The sequence below is a fragment of the Lissotriton vulgaris genome, chromosome 5 (assembly GCF_964263255.1).
Source record: "Lissotriton vulgaris chromosome 5, aLisVul1.2, whole genome shotgun sequence".
Taxonomy (NCBI): domain Eukaryota; kingdom Metazoa; phylum Chordata; class Amphibia; order Caudata; family Salamandridae; genus Lissotriton; species Lissotriton vulgaris.
Genome location: NC_141693.1, coordinates 786,698,089 through 786,714,601, shown reverse-complemented (window position 1 = coordinate 786,714,601; position 16,513 = coordinate 786,698,089).

The following is a 16,513-nucleotide window of genomic DNA, read 5'->3' as shown; positions in this document are numbered from 1 at the left end:
AGTGAGTGTTGAGCAATGATGTATGATTTTGGGTCGAGTTGAGTCACTGTTGTGGTGGATCCCAATGCAAAATCATTTGTGGCATTTACTAAGCAATCCAAAGCCACTCTGCCTGGCTTAGCGTGGTTTAATAAATACAAAGTAATGCAACACAGTGTACAGCCCTGCCTTGCTTTACCTTGCATCGGGTAGATGTTCTGCAGCACACACAGAAAAAGGAATATGTCTGTAAGAACTGTTTTTGTGCAGGAAGGCATGCCTTCTTGCACAAAAACAATCCAGCCCGTAACACAGGCATCCTTACACCATAGTACAAGGGTGCCTGCTTTGGCCCTAGACAGCACACAATGTGCCAGCGCAAAGAGAGAGCACAAATGTACTATATCTTTGTAAGTATTGAGCATTTCTGCTATCTCCCTTTCACACAACGGAGTGCAGCATGTTGCCTTGCTGCTTTGTGTTGCATCAAATAATAGTAAATGTGCCCCTTATTTCATGGGTCCTGCCAGAAGTTTATAAATATCCATCCACTTTCAGATTTCGGTGTTGGCAAAGTCTCCTCTCTGGTTATTTTTTATATTCCTTCTTTCGCTTTCTGTAAAGGAGTTTCTGGTTAAATTCTGAGCTAAAGTGTTTTAACAAATTATTCTTCATGATTTAGTTAAATCTCTTCATCGTGCACTATCCTACTTACTCGTAATAGGCTCTAGGCAAGTCCTCTAGAACTATGGTATGGGACTACCACATTTTTCGGCAGGGTCTACTAAATTGTCGGTAACAAAAATACAATTTTGTGGCAAATGCGTCACATTGTGAAGCAGTGTACACTATTTTGCTATTTTAACATGATAATACTATATGGGCAAATGTTACATAAAGACATCAGTAACTGAAAGGAGACCTTCTGGGCAAGAAAAGGCCTGCCACTGCTCAACATGTGTGGTTGTTTTTTTTTTAAATCAATATTCGATCTGCTTAAGCTGGAAACATTGTTTTTGTTACAATCTGCAAATTATACAGAAGATGATGGATTACGTGGCAAGTGTGGTAAATCCATAATTTTGTGTAAAATGCAGTAGCTGCAGAATTTTATAATTCCTGGGGTTTTGGACCAAGGCTCCTGGATGGAAACTGATTGTAGGCTACATCGAATTCTTTCTTTTGCGCGGTGAAAAATCTTGGCGTTTGGTTCGACCAAAATCTGCACTTTGTGAAGCACGTGAAAAAGTTGGCTGGTACTTGCTTTGGCATACTGAAGAGCTTGAGAAAGTTTCTTCCCCTCCTGCCGAGTGCCTCCATAGAAACCCTTGTCCGTGCGTTGATTCTTTCCCGTTTGTACTACGACAATGCTTTCCTGGTGAGCTGCTCGGGGTCCCTGGTCAAAAAATTGCAGGTCGTGCTGAACTCGGCGGTCAGACTCCTCATGGGGCTTTCTCCTAGAGATAGTGTACGGACACACTTGCGTGCCCTGCATTGGCTGCCAGTTGGGTCACGCCTGAAATTTAAAATGCTGACCATTGCTCACCGGGCCCTGTATGACACCGGCCCTGTATACCTACAATGGAGATTTGCCTTTTATGTGCCAGGTAGAGTGCTTCAGTCTTCTGCCCAATGGCTGATGCAGATTCCGAAGTTCAAGCGCCAGTGACTTGGTGGAAACTCCTTTGTGCGCCGGGCCGGTTTGGCCTGGATTCTGTTGCCTTTTGCCCTGAGGACCACCCAAGACCCAGTGCTTTTTAAAAAGAACCTCAAGATCTTGCTGTTTTAATTTGATACACGGTCATTCTTTCTTTCAGGAGCTAGCGCAGGGACACTTTGAGTAGCTGCACGCTTTATAAACTCAATATAACATAACATAACATATAAACCATCCATTCTAGAGCGATAGTGTGGTATCCAAAAAAGGTAACAAATTGTAAATTTCTATAACTGGTGCTTTTTTTATGGCTCATGCACTCCAGAGTGAATATGATTACTTAGCGGGTACTGTGTATTCTCCTACAAGGAATATATTAAAATATCCACACTGCACAGCCCATGTAATTTGCATTTTATAGCAGGTGGATATTTACCCGAAACACCACAAAATGTGCATTTTCCTTTTCCGTCATTTGATAATTAAGTCCCCAGTGGCTGTTTAAACACTCAGACGATCTGGCCACAAAAAAATCACTACCAACTATTTAAATATGGCTACCCCATGAAAAGATACGTAAACTACCTGGTGCAGGCAGTGCAGCCATCCAACATCACTCTGAAATCGGTGAATTCGACATATACACCGAACTTAAATACACTCCCTAGCGCACCTGTTACAACATCTCCACAAACAAAATCAAGCTTCGGCCCAAAATGGAAGCCACAGAACCATCCGGAAGTCGCTCCATGAACTACTGAAAGTGCTGCGAAACAATATCAGTGGAGATTGTGCGCTATTCTGTTCTATTTAATGTATTTCATTTAGTTGGTACGCGCTGCGGAGTGGCACAAATGAAACTTTGTAGCGCTATACTATTCTGAATAGGTATGAAAATAACGATAATAATTCTAGGTACATATAGGAATATTAAAAGCAACTACTGGCAGTTAGCAGGTGGCCACTGATTCTGAAAAGTATATAAGCCATAAGGCGTAATTTGGGTTTGCCTAATCAAGCAACGGGAGTTGTGTGAAAGTATCAGCTAAATACCATTTTCATCTACCACACGCCACAGTTCTTCTCTAATCTGTATTTAACATGCATTTGCCCTTGACTGCCCCCTACCCCTCACCTTTCATGTCGACAGTCTCCGTTTAACTTTCAAAGTGATGTCAAGCACAGCACTTTACTTGCCATATACATCAAAATATCTCCATGTTATTATGGGGCCACTGATATAGTTTCCATTGATATACCATGAGGAATCCACAATACTGCGTGACATTTAAGTCTTTGTTGATGCGGAATAACAATACACAAGATAACATGGCCCACAAATATGTGGTATTGTGGATATGCTATGATTTAAAGGGAAGATAAGTAGCCAGATGTCCTGCCCCGCTGCCAAGCCTCAGGACGCTGTTAATTATTTATGCACCTTCCAATAAATGATTAACAGAACCCTGATATCATAAGTTTAATGCGCTGGCAGATTACACAATATCTCAGGTGTAACATAAGGCGTAGACTGCAAAGAGGAATAATGTATGAAGAACTAAAAAATATAATCGGATGATGGAATGACAAAACATGAAACGTTGGTGGTAAGGGGCAAGAGAAAACACAATGGCAGAGGTTAATTACAAGGGACATTTCAGATTAAAGCACGGATGATTAGTAAAATGGCATACGATTTTTTTCCCTATTAGGATAAAGGCCCCCATTGTTATCCCTGGATACATTGAACCTAAAGTCCTTGTCTTGGAGTCTCTTTTTCTTTTTTTTTTTCCACGGTAACTCAATAGACAAATACATACATTTACGAAAGCTTCATATATGCATACAATCAGAAAACGGCCCCCAAATTCCCAAACCAATCTCTTGTTTCTTCACTACTTTAACAGAATACAAACTAAACTCTAAATGAAATAAATTATACATCTTTGCCCTCCATCGTTCGAAGGAGGGAGGTTCAACCTGTAACCATTCTGCCGCAATACAAAGCCGGGCAACAGTCATTGCTATAAAAATAAAATATCGGTGTTTATATAGGGGAGTACCCTTCCCGAATTCAGGCCCAGTACCCAAGAGCATAATTGCAGATGTTATGACAATCGGAATCCCAGTAACTCTAGACAAAAATTGCTCTATGCCTGTGATATAATTTGTCATGTGACCTCACAAAAAAAATAGGCAACACATCCGCATTGTCCCCCCACACCGAAAACAATTACCATCTTGACCTGACCCCCATTTGAGCATGCGTGCCGGCATGTAATATTCATTTTAAAACGTTTTGAAACATTGTGGTTTCAAGTTGGCAGACAACAGGGCTTCCCTTGATCTAATAATAACATCCTTTAAACATATGTTATTGATTCCCAGAGTCATAGCCCATTTAGCATTATGTTTGTCTAAATCATCCTTTCTAAACGACAATAGAATCTGATACATCTCCCCAATTTTAACATAACGTTGAATAGCCATAACTACTGTATTAGGAACACATCTAATTTTTTTTCTGAAGATAAAATCTTGAATTTGGAGAAACTTAAAAAATGTAGTTTTAGACAAACTATGCTGTCTAGACAGCTCTTCATAAGACATCAGGGAACCTCCAATATCAAAGAAATCACCAAGTTGAACAATGCCGTTTCACCTCCAACCCAAAGCAACAGTATCCCAAAAAATAGGAGGAAGAAGCTTCACGGCATTTGTAGTGGTATACCGGGACATTTTATCAACTGGACACAGCTTCCATATTCTTTTCCATACATTGAAGGTGGATATCAGCACCTTGAACCTTGTTTGCTTGTAATAACTGCTGTCAATTTGTTTAAAGAAACATTGATGCGCCTCTGATCCCAACAAGATTTGAAAAATTGAGGGGGCCTCTGCGATATTGCCAATGTCTTCCCAGTCAATAAGATCCGCATTTTTAACAAAAAACAAGGGTAAAAGTAAAAAGCAAAATCTGGAATAGCTAACCCCCCGTTCAATTGTTAGAGTCAGGAATCTAACGGCTCGTCTAGGTTTGCCCGGTGCCCAAAGAAACTTAGAACAGATAGACTGTATATGTTGCAATTGAACAACAGAAATTTCTAACGGTACAGCTCTAAATACATAAAGTACCTTAGGTAAAACATTAATTTTGATAATATTAGTTCTATCAATCACTGTAAGATGTAATCTAGACCACTTATCCAATCTTTCCTGAATATTGCTTAATAGCGTAGTCCAGTTGGCATCAACTAGTTCATGTAAAAATGATCTAATTCTGATACCCAAGTAAATTACTTGTTTTACCACTCGAATATCAACCAAGATCACCTTTTCAGTAATTAATACCTGTGTCTTGGTGATGTTTAATTTATAGCCTGATACCTGGCCGAATGAAGAAGCAAGCCACTCAATCTCTTGAAGCGCTACAAGAGGATCCGAAGTGGTTAATGCGATATCGTCTGAGTATGCAAACACCGAATAGAGGACATTATGCACCTTGAAGGGCTTAATCAAAGAGCTAATACTTAGTTGTTCAATAAACAGATTTATATAAAGCGCAAAAAGCAGTGGTGAACAGGGGCAACCCTGCCTTGTGCCCTAGTGATATTAACCGTGTTGGACAATAGGCCCATTAAAGCAATCTTGGCGACCGGTGAAGTGTACAGAACTTGAAGGGCAGTAATAAACCGTTTACCAAAACCCATCCATAACATCAGCTCCCACAGGTAAGTCCACTCCACACAGTTGAACGCCTTTTCTGCATCCAATAAAATTAGGCCTAGTTCCCGCTTTTCTGTCTGGGCAACATCAAACAGTGTCTCCACCTTGTTAACATGCGATAATGTACTACGTTCAGGAATAAAACCATGTTGAGTCTGCGACACTAAAGGAGTAAAACATTTTTTCGATCGGGTGGCCAAGATCTTTGAGTAAATTTTAGCATCGCAGTTCATTAATGAGATCGGCCTGTAAGAACCCACCAACTCCGGGTCTTTGCCCTTTTTACTAAAAACCCCTATAGTGGCTTCTGCCCAAGATTTAGCGGCAAATCCCTCCTGTGCCGCCCTGAATGTACACAACATATCATCTTTTATTAAACTGAAGAAGAGTTTATATATTTCTGCTGGAAGTTTGTCAGGACCAGCAGCTTTCCCCAGATCTAGCCCATTAACAGCTGCTTCTAACTCTTCCATTCTAATTGGACCATCCATCATCGCCCTCTCACTAGAATCAAGCTGCGTTATAACCCCTTCCAAAAAATGTAAGGTATGCGCACTAAGCGCTACCTGTTGCGTGTATAATTCTGAGTAAAACTGGGGAAAAATTGCTAAAATCCCTTTAGGATCCTGACAAGCTATACCTGCATTATCTTTCAAAGCACCGATACGGCTTCAAGATTCTTTCATACGAAGCCGAAGCGCCAAGCACCGACCCACACTTTCACCAAATTCATGAATTTGTTTTTTATGAACCAGATGTTTTCTGGCATTATCCAAATTCCATACCCCCTGAATTTTAGCCCTTGATACTCAATATCTTCCTCTAGCTCTTGAATATTGCCCGCCTGCGACACAGTCCCCTGAATTAGTTTACTCTCCGCATCTCTCAGCATCGAATACAGCTCCAGCATCTCCTACTTTCTCTTCCGATTCTGCTGACAAACAAAGCTTAGTACCTTTCCTCTAAAACATGCCTTAAATGAGTCCCATACTGTTGCATAATGAGCATAATATCTGTTGATAGAAAATAACTCCTTGATCCACTCAGACATATGTCCCTGAAAATCTTCATACAAGCAGAGTTTCCGATCAAAGGAAAATGTTTTTGCCGGCAGAAGATGGACGGGAACGGATACCCCAAGTACAATTGGTGAATGGTCAGATGAAATCCTTTGCAGAATTTGAATTGAAGCCCCCCCCCAATAATGAAGCCACTAAGAAAAAATAATCTAAGCACGCAAACTTTTTATGGGTAAAAGAGTAATAAGTGAACCCGGGATCTGTTGGATTTAAGTTACCCCAAACATCCATCAAACCATGATCCTGTACCAAATTAAGTAGAGTTTTAAACACTCTTGGTTTCCAACCATTGTAGTTCCGGGGCCCCTTTGTAGTTCTACAGTTGATAAATTGATATGTATGTCCCCACATACTATCAGAGGTGTCTCCCATGTTGCTAATTCTATATTCAACTCTTCAAAGATAGAAGCATCGTCTAAGTTGGAGCCATATATTGTACATACAGTATATTTAATATCCCTATTAAACACTCAGCGATGGCCCATCTGCCTATTTTATCCGTTAATTTATGTCCCGCGGTGACCATATTAGATTTGGCTAATATCGCTATCCCCCTAATCATAGAGGATTGTTGTGAAGCCACAACTAAAGAAAAACCCAATGTTTCTAGCATCGCCCGTTGTGACCAAGGTATATGTGTCTCTTGGAGACATACCAAGTCTGGGCAAATACTGCGCAGCTCTGCCGTGACTCTATTTCTTTTTTGCCAGTTATTAAGGCCAGAGACATTTAGTTAACAAATCTGTACCCCCTTATCTGCGATAATAATAACAAAAAAACACATCAATCCGCACCCTCATTTTAAGCAGGATAACAGCACAAATTACCCAATAAGCCGAAAAAGCAAATCTAACTTTATTTTCTCCTTGAGATACAGTGATTTTTTTACCCTTTTTACCCCACCTTCATGACCCACCCCAGACCCCCCACCCACTCGCCCCAGCCCCACTCCACAACCCCCCTGTAACAAGGCTTTAGGACACATGGTCCTGTAGATGCAGGTGATCGTACTCACCCTTGCCCCCTCTCATGCCTCTACCCAACTCCAATATATCAAGAAAAATAAGACTAAACCAACACCAACACCAAACTATATATCCACACTAGATAATCTGCCGCTACATTGTTATTTGAAGTAGTCCCAATCCTCACTAAACTGACTTAAAAAACTCATTAGCCGGACCTTCGCTAGAAAAAATAATGAGTGTGATCCTTAAAAAACACCTTCAACTTTGCTGGATTCAGCAAGTAAGCTTGAGCGCCTTTGGCCTGAAATCTAGGAATCAGCTCACGCAGCTGCCATCGAAGCTCAACCGTATGACGGCAAAAATCAGGCTGTACAAAAAACTCAAAATCCCCCCCAGATCTTTTTTTGTTACGCCGTGCTTGGCAAAACACATCCTCATGTGCCAGAAAGCTGTTAAGTGAAATTAAAAAAGCTCTAGGCCTCCCATCTGCTTGCACATTACCAGAACCAACATGCACATGCCTATTAAATGGAAAGCGGTGAGCTCTCTCAATTTCACGGTCCCAGTCCCATTTAGACAACTCCAGGAAGGCTTTTGTAAATAGTTCAACAATGTAGCGCCGTGGATCCTGTCCTTCCTTACCCTCAGGAAACTGAATCACTCTTAAATTGTTCCGACCAGCGTGATTTTCAATATCTGCCATCTTCCATTGCTTATCATCCTTAACCAATTGAATGGAGGCAGTCTTAATTTTTTGTTGAGCCAATTCATCCTCCAAATTGGAGATCAGTGCTTCAGCTTCATTAAACCTAGAAACAAAATCTGCATGTGATTTTGACATCTGTCGAACAGAATTATGCAACTTCCTGCATATATTCTGGACTCTCTTACTCTCTTGTCGGGTTTCAGCATGACGAGACATAATTGACTGGTAAATAAGTGACAGAGATATCTCATCTTCCCCGAGAGGGTGCAATTGCTCAGTAACAGGATATTCTGCAGCCCTACCCACTTTTAACTCTAGTTTTTTACGAACAGTAAGAGATTGTCCTTCATTAAGGTCCCCAGTTTCCTCAAGAAACGAGCTGCTATGCTCACTGCTGTCATTCATCTGTGTTGCATACTGCAGTGCTAAATCCTTGCATGATCAGACAGTGGAAAAAAATCAACAGATTCTGTATCAGGCAACTGCATTTGATCATCCGTTGGTAGCTGAGGGAGCCCACTGGGGTATTCATTTCCTTCAGGAACCCCCAGTTCTAAGGCCCTCGGGGTCGCCAATTCGCCAGTGCCAGCACTCTCTCCCCCAATGGTATCTCCAGCAAATATTAGGGGTGTAATAGTTACAGAATGAGATTCAGAATCAGCATCAGCATTCCCCATTCCAGTCTCAACAGTCACTGCACTGGGGAGAACAACACTATGCAAGGGGGCTATGCAGGCCTCATTAGTAAGAATAGGGTCTGTAGTTACATTCCATTGAGCACAGTCTTCTGTAAGGGGAGCCGGCTGTTTACCCTTGCGTTTATCTTTCTTTGCGGAGAAGATTGCTAGTATCTTTTTCTTTTCAGCACCAGCATTACTTTTGGTAATCACGGCATCTAATACAACATGCGGACCATTGCCAGCACCTTTTACCATATTACCAGGACCTTCTACCATAGCCTAACTCACCTCCACATCAGTATTGTTGTCTTCTGTGTTCACTGTATCTGGCGCTCGAAGTCTTCCACGCGTTCCTTTTGGGGGCATATTGAAAACTGCAGCTGCGTTGCCAGCGCTTCAGCTCAGAGACAAGAGCCTCAGCATTATCCTCCAGCACGTAGCCCGCCCCACACAGCACCAGCCGCCGGCCACCAGCAATCAAATCCACACGCCGTCATCCACACGCTGCACTAGTAGGCGGCTCAAGCCCGGGCGAGCCGAGCTGAATCCAGGTTAGCCGCAAGTCACAGAAATCAGAGAAATCACTTTTATCAGTCAGCAATATATAGTAAAACTCATAGGTCAAAATCTGCAACAATATAGCAGGTTTTCTCGCGAAGCCGTGAGAAGGGGCAAGAACGATCTGCCTACGCGTCCGCAGCGGGCGCCATCTTGCCTTCGGATGAAGACTGTCTTGGAATCTCATTCTCGATGAAGAACCTGCATTTTTCTGGAGTGTTTGATAGCCTTTGTGTGTGGATTGTGCCAGAGGGCACATATTATTAAGGATAACAAAACTGTTTTGCGAATTTTTGTTAACACAAAATGTAAAAAACAAGTCTGCATTTATAGAAGCATAAAAGTATTCTTGTAGGCTCAAATGAGCAAGTGTCTTCGTGATGTAAAAGGGTAGGAAGCAACCAGTAAACAAAGATCCTTAAGTGTTGCCCGGTGGTGACGCCTCTTTAACCCACAAAATATTAATCAATGAAGAGGCAGGCGCTGGAGTCTGGAAGACTGGAAACAAGGGTTTATTCTCTCCGGAGGAGAACACATCAGTTCAGACAGCAAGTATCGTCACGAGGTGCTCTAACTGCATCTCTGAGGCCTGGCCTCTTATACATGAGTTTATTACTTTATTGCATAAAACACATCTCTGTCAACTCTTTGATGTACGGAAAGACATCCTCGGAATCCCCGCTTCAGGCCCGTTCCCACACATATTTACAGTTGAAGTCCCCACCCCGGTCACAACAGATGATGTTTATCGCGCAGCTGGACATTCCGCCGATTCACGGAATGTGTGAGGTTGATCGGATCTCATGGGGTGGGGGCTTTGATCAGCTCAAGGATCCTTTGATTGGGGGGGGGGTTTCCTACTGTACAGGAGGAAGGGGGCAATGACAATATCCGTGAGCCAGGTGGTGGCTTGGGAACGAGTGAGACAAACGGGCACAAAGGAAAGAGGGGTGTTATCAAGGGATCCGGGACCATGAAAGGGACGGAGGGAAGTGTCGCGCTGGGAACAGGATGGGGTTCCGAGGCAGAGCTGCGTGGAAGAGAGGTTTATGACCCAAGGCATGTGAGAGCGGGGGCTGTCAGCGTGCGGGGGATGTGCTTGTGAGGGAGAAGAGCCGTGCTAGGGGTCAGCGGCGCGCAGAGCGTGGTTCTGGCCAAGGCACCTAAGATGGCGGGTGTGCATGAAAAAGTGTGGCATCGAAGGAAAAGGCAAGATGGCGCAGATAATGTTTACCAAACCGTATTAATTTTCCACAGTCCTCCCTTTAACATTCACAAGACATCTTGCTAGCCTATTTCCTATTCACGTCTACTGTGGCAGTCATAAGTAAAGAAGTAGGAACCTAGGCGAAGGAACTCATGCATAAACATTACATTTCGAATCTTTCATCTTAGGAGGCGAGCCCCTCGTTAAACTCGTTGCAGGAAAGTCATAGTAATACAATATCGGATAAAAATGATTCTGTAGTGATAGCGTTGGGTACATTTCACAGATGCTTGTAGTCATTCGGAATATGAACTGATAGGTTATTACGTATGGGAGTTCATTTCATATCTGGTTGGAGCAAAATCAATACAATGGTGGCTGGGAGAGAAATGAGACGTAGTAAAAACGATAATCAGAGGTGTCATTGTTCGAAGAGGAGGGGTGTTGCTTTTTCCAATGTCTTATTGTTCTAGACCATTATTAGTGAGTTCTCAGCGTTCTTTGTCGTCTTCCGTTGGCACTATTGAGCACCGGCGGTGGAGCTATGCGTTCAGCTCTGTTCCGGGTCCTGCGTTGCAGGGCATGACCCTTTCCTTGGTTTTCTGGTCAAAAAGGGTCCTCTTTTTCGAGTCGATTGTCAAAGAGTTCAGGTGGAGGAAGGGGGGTGTGTGGGTAGTCCTTGTGGTAAGTCGGGGGAAGAGGGGATGGAGCAGGGCCAGATCGGGAACAGACCAAGGGGACGGAAAATCTCAGGTAGGTGGGCCCAAGACCGGGCTCAGAGGGCGGGGACTTTCGGCACATGTTGATCATCGAGCAGGGGCATCAGGTCAGCCCTTTCCTTTCATTTTGTCGGAAACAGTGCCTCGTCCTGCGGCTCCTCACTGTTGCGGTCCCGCCTTGGTCAATGTCGCTGGTGTTCCACGATCTGCAGTCAGGCCGCGTGCTCCCACATCCGGTCTCTCTCTCCTCCGACAGTGGTACCCTTAAATGAGTTTGAAAAGACAGTCTTTAGAGAACTGGTAGAGGAAGGTAATCACATAAGTCTATTTCTCTCCCAACTCCAAGCAACTGGGGAAACATCCATTACATTGAGATTTACAACCAACGTATAAATAAGTGATGATAGGTTCGCTGGATTCCCTACAATTTTCCATCGTAACGATTTCTTTGGATTACATTTGTTTATTACCGTCACATCAGTTCCTCTGGCTGAGACCTTACTTTTCTAGTACGAGTCTTGCAAAACCATACCGCTCTTCGGGGCTCTGCATTTTAATGAAAAAAAGTGCAACGTGCTATCACCTTGGCCTGATAGATATCTTTCAGAGGGGTGGACATAGGATAAACAATTTCCACTATGTCGATGCATCCTATTTTTTTTTTTTGCTAATCATTTTACTTTCAACAGGGTTTACTGTAACAATTTCTTCATTTCGATCTAATCTTAACTTTGCAAACATCATTCTAATTTCTACATAGTCTTTTACAACCTAGCTACTTCATTAAAAACGGGGGGGGGGGGCTTGCGATATCTATTCAACTCATCCTTGGGGTGACCGGGGTTTTTATGGAAAGCGGCTAGGAACATAGCAGACTGGGGAGGGGCTATCGCTTTGCTTTGTGTCATAAGGGTGTGATCTAGCAGAAGGCTATAGTTCAGGTGGTATGCGTTCGGGGACATTCCTCGAATTTCTAAACTTTGCAGTTTGTTCATCAAAAATCATTTCTAAGAACAACGGCTGGTCTGTGTCAGTTGTAAACCAACCCATCTCTTACAGTCGGGGGGTGAGCCACATTTTTCAAAACTCTCGTTCGGGGCAGCTGATACAAAACTGGGGGGGTGTTCTGAGAAGACGGGGAGGTTTCGATCACTTTTACTGTTTGGGCATTGAGACAATTCAGGACGGGGAGGGTCGCATTACCTGAAGCATGTTTATCATAAAAGCCACTGACATGTGGTTCCCTGATTACGGGTCAGATTAGGGAACTTCAGTCGTCTTACCTGTCCTTTCTCTTCTGGCCAATCTAGTTTTTATCAATATTTAGCAGAAAGGAGAGGTAGTAACATGGCATCAATGTAATTTTATTAAGACAAATTTTGTGCAAATACTTGCGGTATTTGGAGCCAATTGGGTGGTGCACCATGGATGGCGGTTCGCCAATTAGGTGCCAGTCGTTATGAGGAGTGAGAGCGTGGAGGAGGGGGAGAGAGAGAGAGAGAGAGAGAGAGAGAGAGAGAGAGAGAGAGAGAGAGAGAGAGATGCAACGATAGGCTAAACAGTACACGTGAGACATGGATAGTGGTCGTGTACTAGGATAGGCTATTCAGCGCATTACACAACATGTGATACTACAGGTCTGTATTAGAGTTTAGAAAACATGCAGTTTGGGGACAGGCAAGCATTAGGTCAGGTACAAAGGGACATGTATTCAGTAAAAGGCACCATCGGGTCGCACGTCTCGCACTCTTGGTCCTTTGCCTAGTTAAGTCAATGTTTCAGTCGCATAGAAAGCATTTTCTCATAGGTTCAGACATACGTGACATGTGCTCATTCACGCAACACGGGTTAGGGGTGATCGCGCCCCACCAGATCATACAACTATTGGCTCTTTCGTTACAAGGGTAGTTCGTGGGCGTCCTTGGGTGCCATCTCGCTGCGTTAGTCCGCTTCGTGTATCAGACATGGCGTGGCTTCGGATCTTCACTATACCCCAGTCGTTATTCCAATGTAACCTGTAGGGGGAGGAAAAGAGGGGAAGGGAGAGGGGGACAGCATTCACGCATATCAAGTGTACGGGCACGAAAGTCCTTTACTTACCACATACTCATCTTATCTCTTCGGGATGTAATCCCGGGGGCCTTGGTTTCTGAAGCCTGGGCGGGGGAGGGCAGTGTGGTAAGGATGGCGAGCGATAAGTTGATCATGGGGAAGACGGTCCGAGTGTGGCATTATAGGTCGTGTGTAAGGAATTGTTAGAGATCAGAGGCGTTTAGTGTGAGGTGCCTGGCTTGTAGATGTATCTAGCTATCGGGATCCTTAAATCACTCCCAATGTTGTGATGTCCTAAGGCATACCGGCTCTTCAGCCAACCCTGTTCCCTAGTACCTTCGAGTGCCATACCCTCATAACATTTTATCGTTCATACCGCTCTACTTTACCCGTTCCCAGAAGTCGAGGTCCTTCCCCATGCGTCTGTTCCTGAGCCAGTCGCGCACTTGGTGGCAGCGTGTCGTGCTTTAGATTCGATCACCAATCCGGGGCTAAGCAACCATTTTCTAGTAACCTTAAAAAGAGAACAAAACAGATCGCCCAGAAAATCCTCCCGCTGATCCCACATTTACAAAGGTATACGATACCTGTTTATTGTTTGAAAAACCTTTATTTGTACAATTATTCAGCATGTATATATGAGAGTGTAATCGTATTCGGCCGGACACAGCGTTTGGCTGAAGCGTGTACAGTAGGGGCGGGGGGGCTATGTTGCAGTATTAAAAACATTTAAAAAGCTTTTACTAGTTATTTGCAGGAAACTAAAAACATCTATCAATAGTAGGGGGGCATTCATTTCATTACTGGAAGCATATTCAGACTGGTTGTAATCAAATTTCCTATATACATACTGTGGGCGTGTGTCATAAGCGACGTTATGTATCAGTTACAATAATATCATAATAAATCGTACATTGAAAACAACATTTTAACGGGATCTTTTTATGTGTTCGTCAAGTGAACCTTCCCTCTGTTTCATCAAGGGTACAAAGGACCATATACATATCTCAGAACATCAAGTCTTATTAGCGAAAAACACCACGAGGCGTTCGTGAGTTCCTGTTGACACCGGCGCCATTTTGAGCGAGGCCGGGTTAGTCCGGAGACAGCATCAGGGACAAAATGTCTTCAACAACCGGCGGTTGGACCAGAGTCCCTTGCGGCAGTTCAAAAAGACTCGTGCTAACAGAAGGGGCAGGCAATGTGGACCATCAGTCAAAAAAGGGGGAGGGAAGCAAAATTTCCCCTACCGGGTCACGTTGAGGTTCGGCCGGAGCTTGCTCGAATTCGTTAGCCCACAGTCTTTCAGGATGGTTCAGACTGAAGCTGGCGCCGACACGAGAGCACCACCATCTTGTGGCTACGTCGTGAGTGATCAGAGCAGTCGTTCCCCACCGGAGGCCTGTAGGGGCCGAGGGCTCCTGGGACTCTTGTAGAATCTTCAAGGTCGAGGAGATGCTGTCGGGGGTGGGGACCCGTGCCCAGGTGGGCAAGCGTCTTAGTTGCATAGACTTTTTGGGGCGAAAAAGAAGACGGAGCTGTGCCGTGGGAGCAGGACATTCGGCTCGGGGCACCAGGGTGCAGCTGTGGTGCCTCCACCAGTACATTTGAGGGCCATCGTATGTCTTGTGCTGCGCAAATAGGGGTGCTGGCCATTCTGTGTCCGGTGCTGCGCAAATAGGGTGGCCAGCCGTTGTATGTTCTGTGCTGCGCAGGTAGTGTCGTCGCCCGGCTGGAGGACTTCTGCGCCGGGCGGGGGCTGGGAAACCTCCACCTGGGGAGGCGAGGGGGGCTCGTTCGCGCCACCTCCCTCTCCCAGCCCACCCTGCACCAATTTCAGCGGAGGTATTCGTGATGGCCGGACCAGAAGATACGAGGGAGGGAGGTCATCTGGTTCCGCCCCCTCCCTACTCGTGGCCTGGGCCGCGGCGGTGAAGAACCAGGAATCCTAACCGCGGGACCATATGGGAGAAGAGGATGGGACAAGCCGGGCCCATGGTGCCTCCTGGACATCCCACCGGCGACCTCTGTGATCGCTGGTTGCCGGCAGGACTCCGCCCCACACGTGCTGAGCGTTTCACCTTCCGGATGGGCGTGACCGGCGACCTGTTGCATTGTGGGAACTTCCGGAAATATGTATTGCATTGCCCCTATTATTATGGTGTTACTTCACTGAAAATAAATCTTAAATTATATGACAGAGACTTGGCTTCCTTGAATCTTTTTACTACAAGAACCTTACAGCAGCGGGGGTAGGTATTTATGCCTGGGTAATAGGGTGGGGTGTCCACAAGAACAGTTTTTCTGAACGGGGGGGTTGTCTATGCAAGCCTGTAATTGCTTTTGTCCACAGAGTGGGGGCAGCAGAGAGTAATCAGTCCCATTGCGCTCAAAGTTTGAGTTCATTAATGGAATGTGTACTAATCTGTCCGAAACTACTCTGTGCGTTGTTTCTGTATGTTATCCGAAAGGGTGGTTTTGTGTTCAGGAACAGCAGCGGTAGTACGGGGTTCGTCACCGGGTAACCTAGAGCTTGACTGGGTTTCCCGTCTTAGCGTTGTTCGTCCTATGAGAACTCTAACATATCGCTGAAATCCGTCTGGCGGAATCGGTGCCATCGGGCGTAATCAAACGGGGTGGTTCTATCCGGCCTGCCCGTGTCAGTGTGATTCGTCTTTGTCTCATGCCTTTTCCCTTTCGGGCGGTCTGTTATTTCTGTCGGCCCTCTGCTCTTACCCGTGTTCAGTAAAGCCGGGCATTGGGCTTTTCAGTGTCCGGAATATTTACAAAAAGCACATTGGTTTTGCCCTAAGTCTGTTCGTCCTATGCGTAGTGTCGGGGGATTACTTTCGGGTCGTTGTGTCTTGGGATTGTCCTGTCGGTATACCCCTCTACACCGTTCCCTTCCTGTGTTCACTCCTTGGAACTGGGTCGCCGCTATCCCTCCCTTTGGCTTACCAGATGCGGAGGTATTTGTCTGTCGCGTTTCTTTACCTACTCTGACTTCGTCTCTTTTCTTTCGTTGCATTGCTTCTTTGCGCCACATACTGAGACTGTCGAGCATGATGGGCGTCGTCTTACTGTTACAAAGGGCTGTTTCTAACGTTTCTATTTTATCAAGGTCGAAGGATCCTATCAGTGGCCACTGTTTCTCTTGGTTTTCTTTGGTATACTTATGCCAA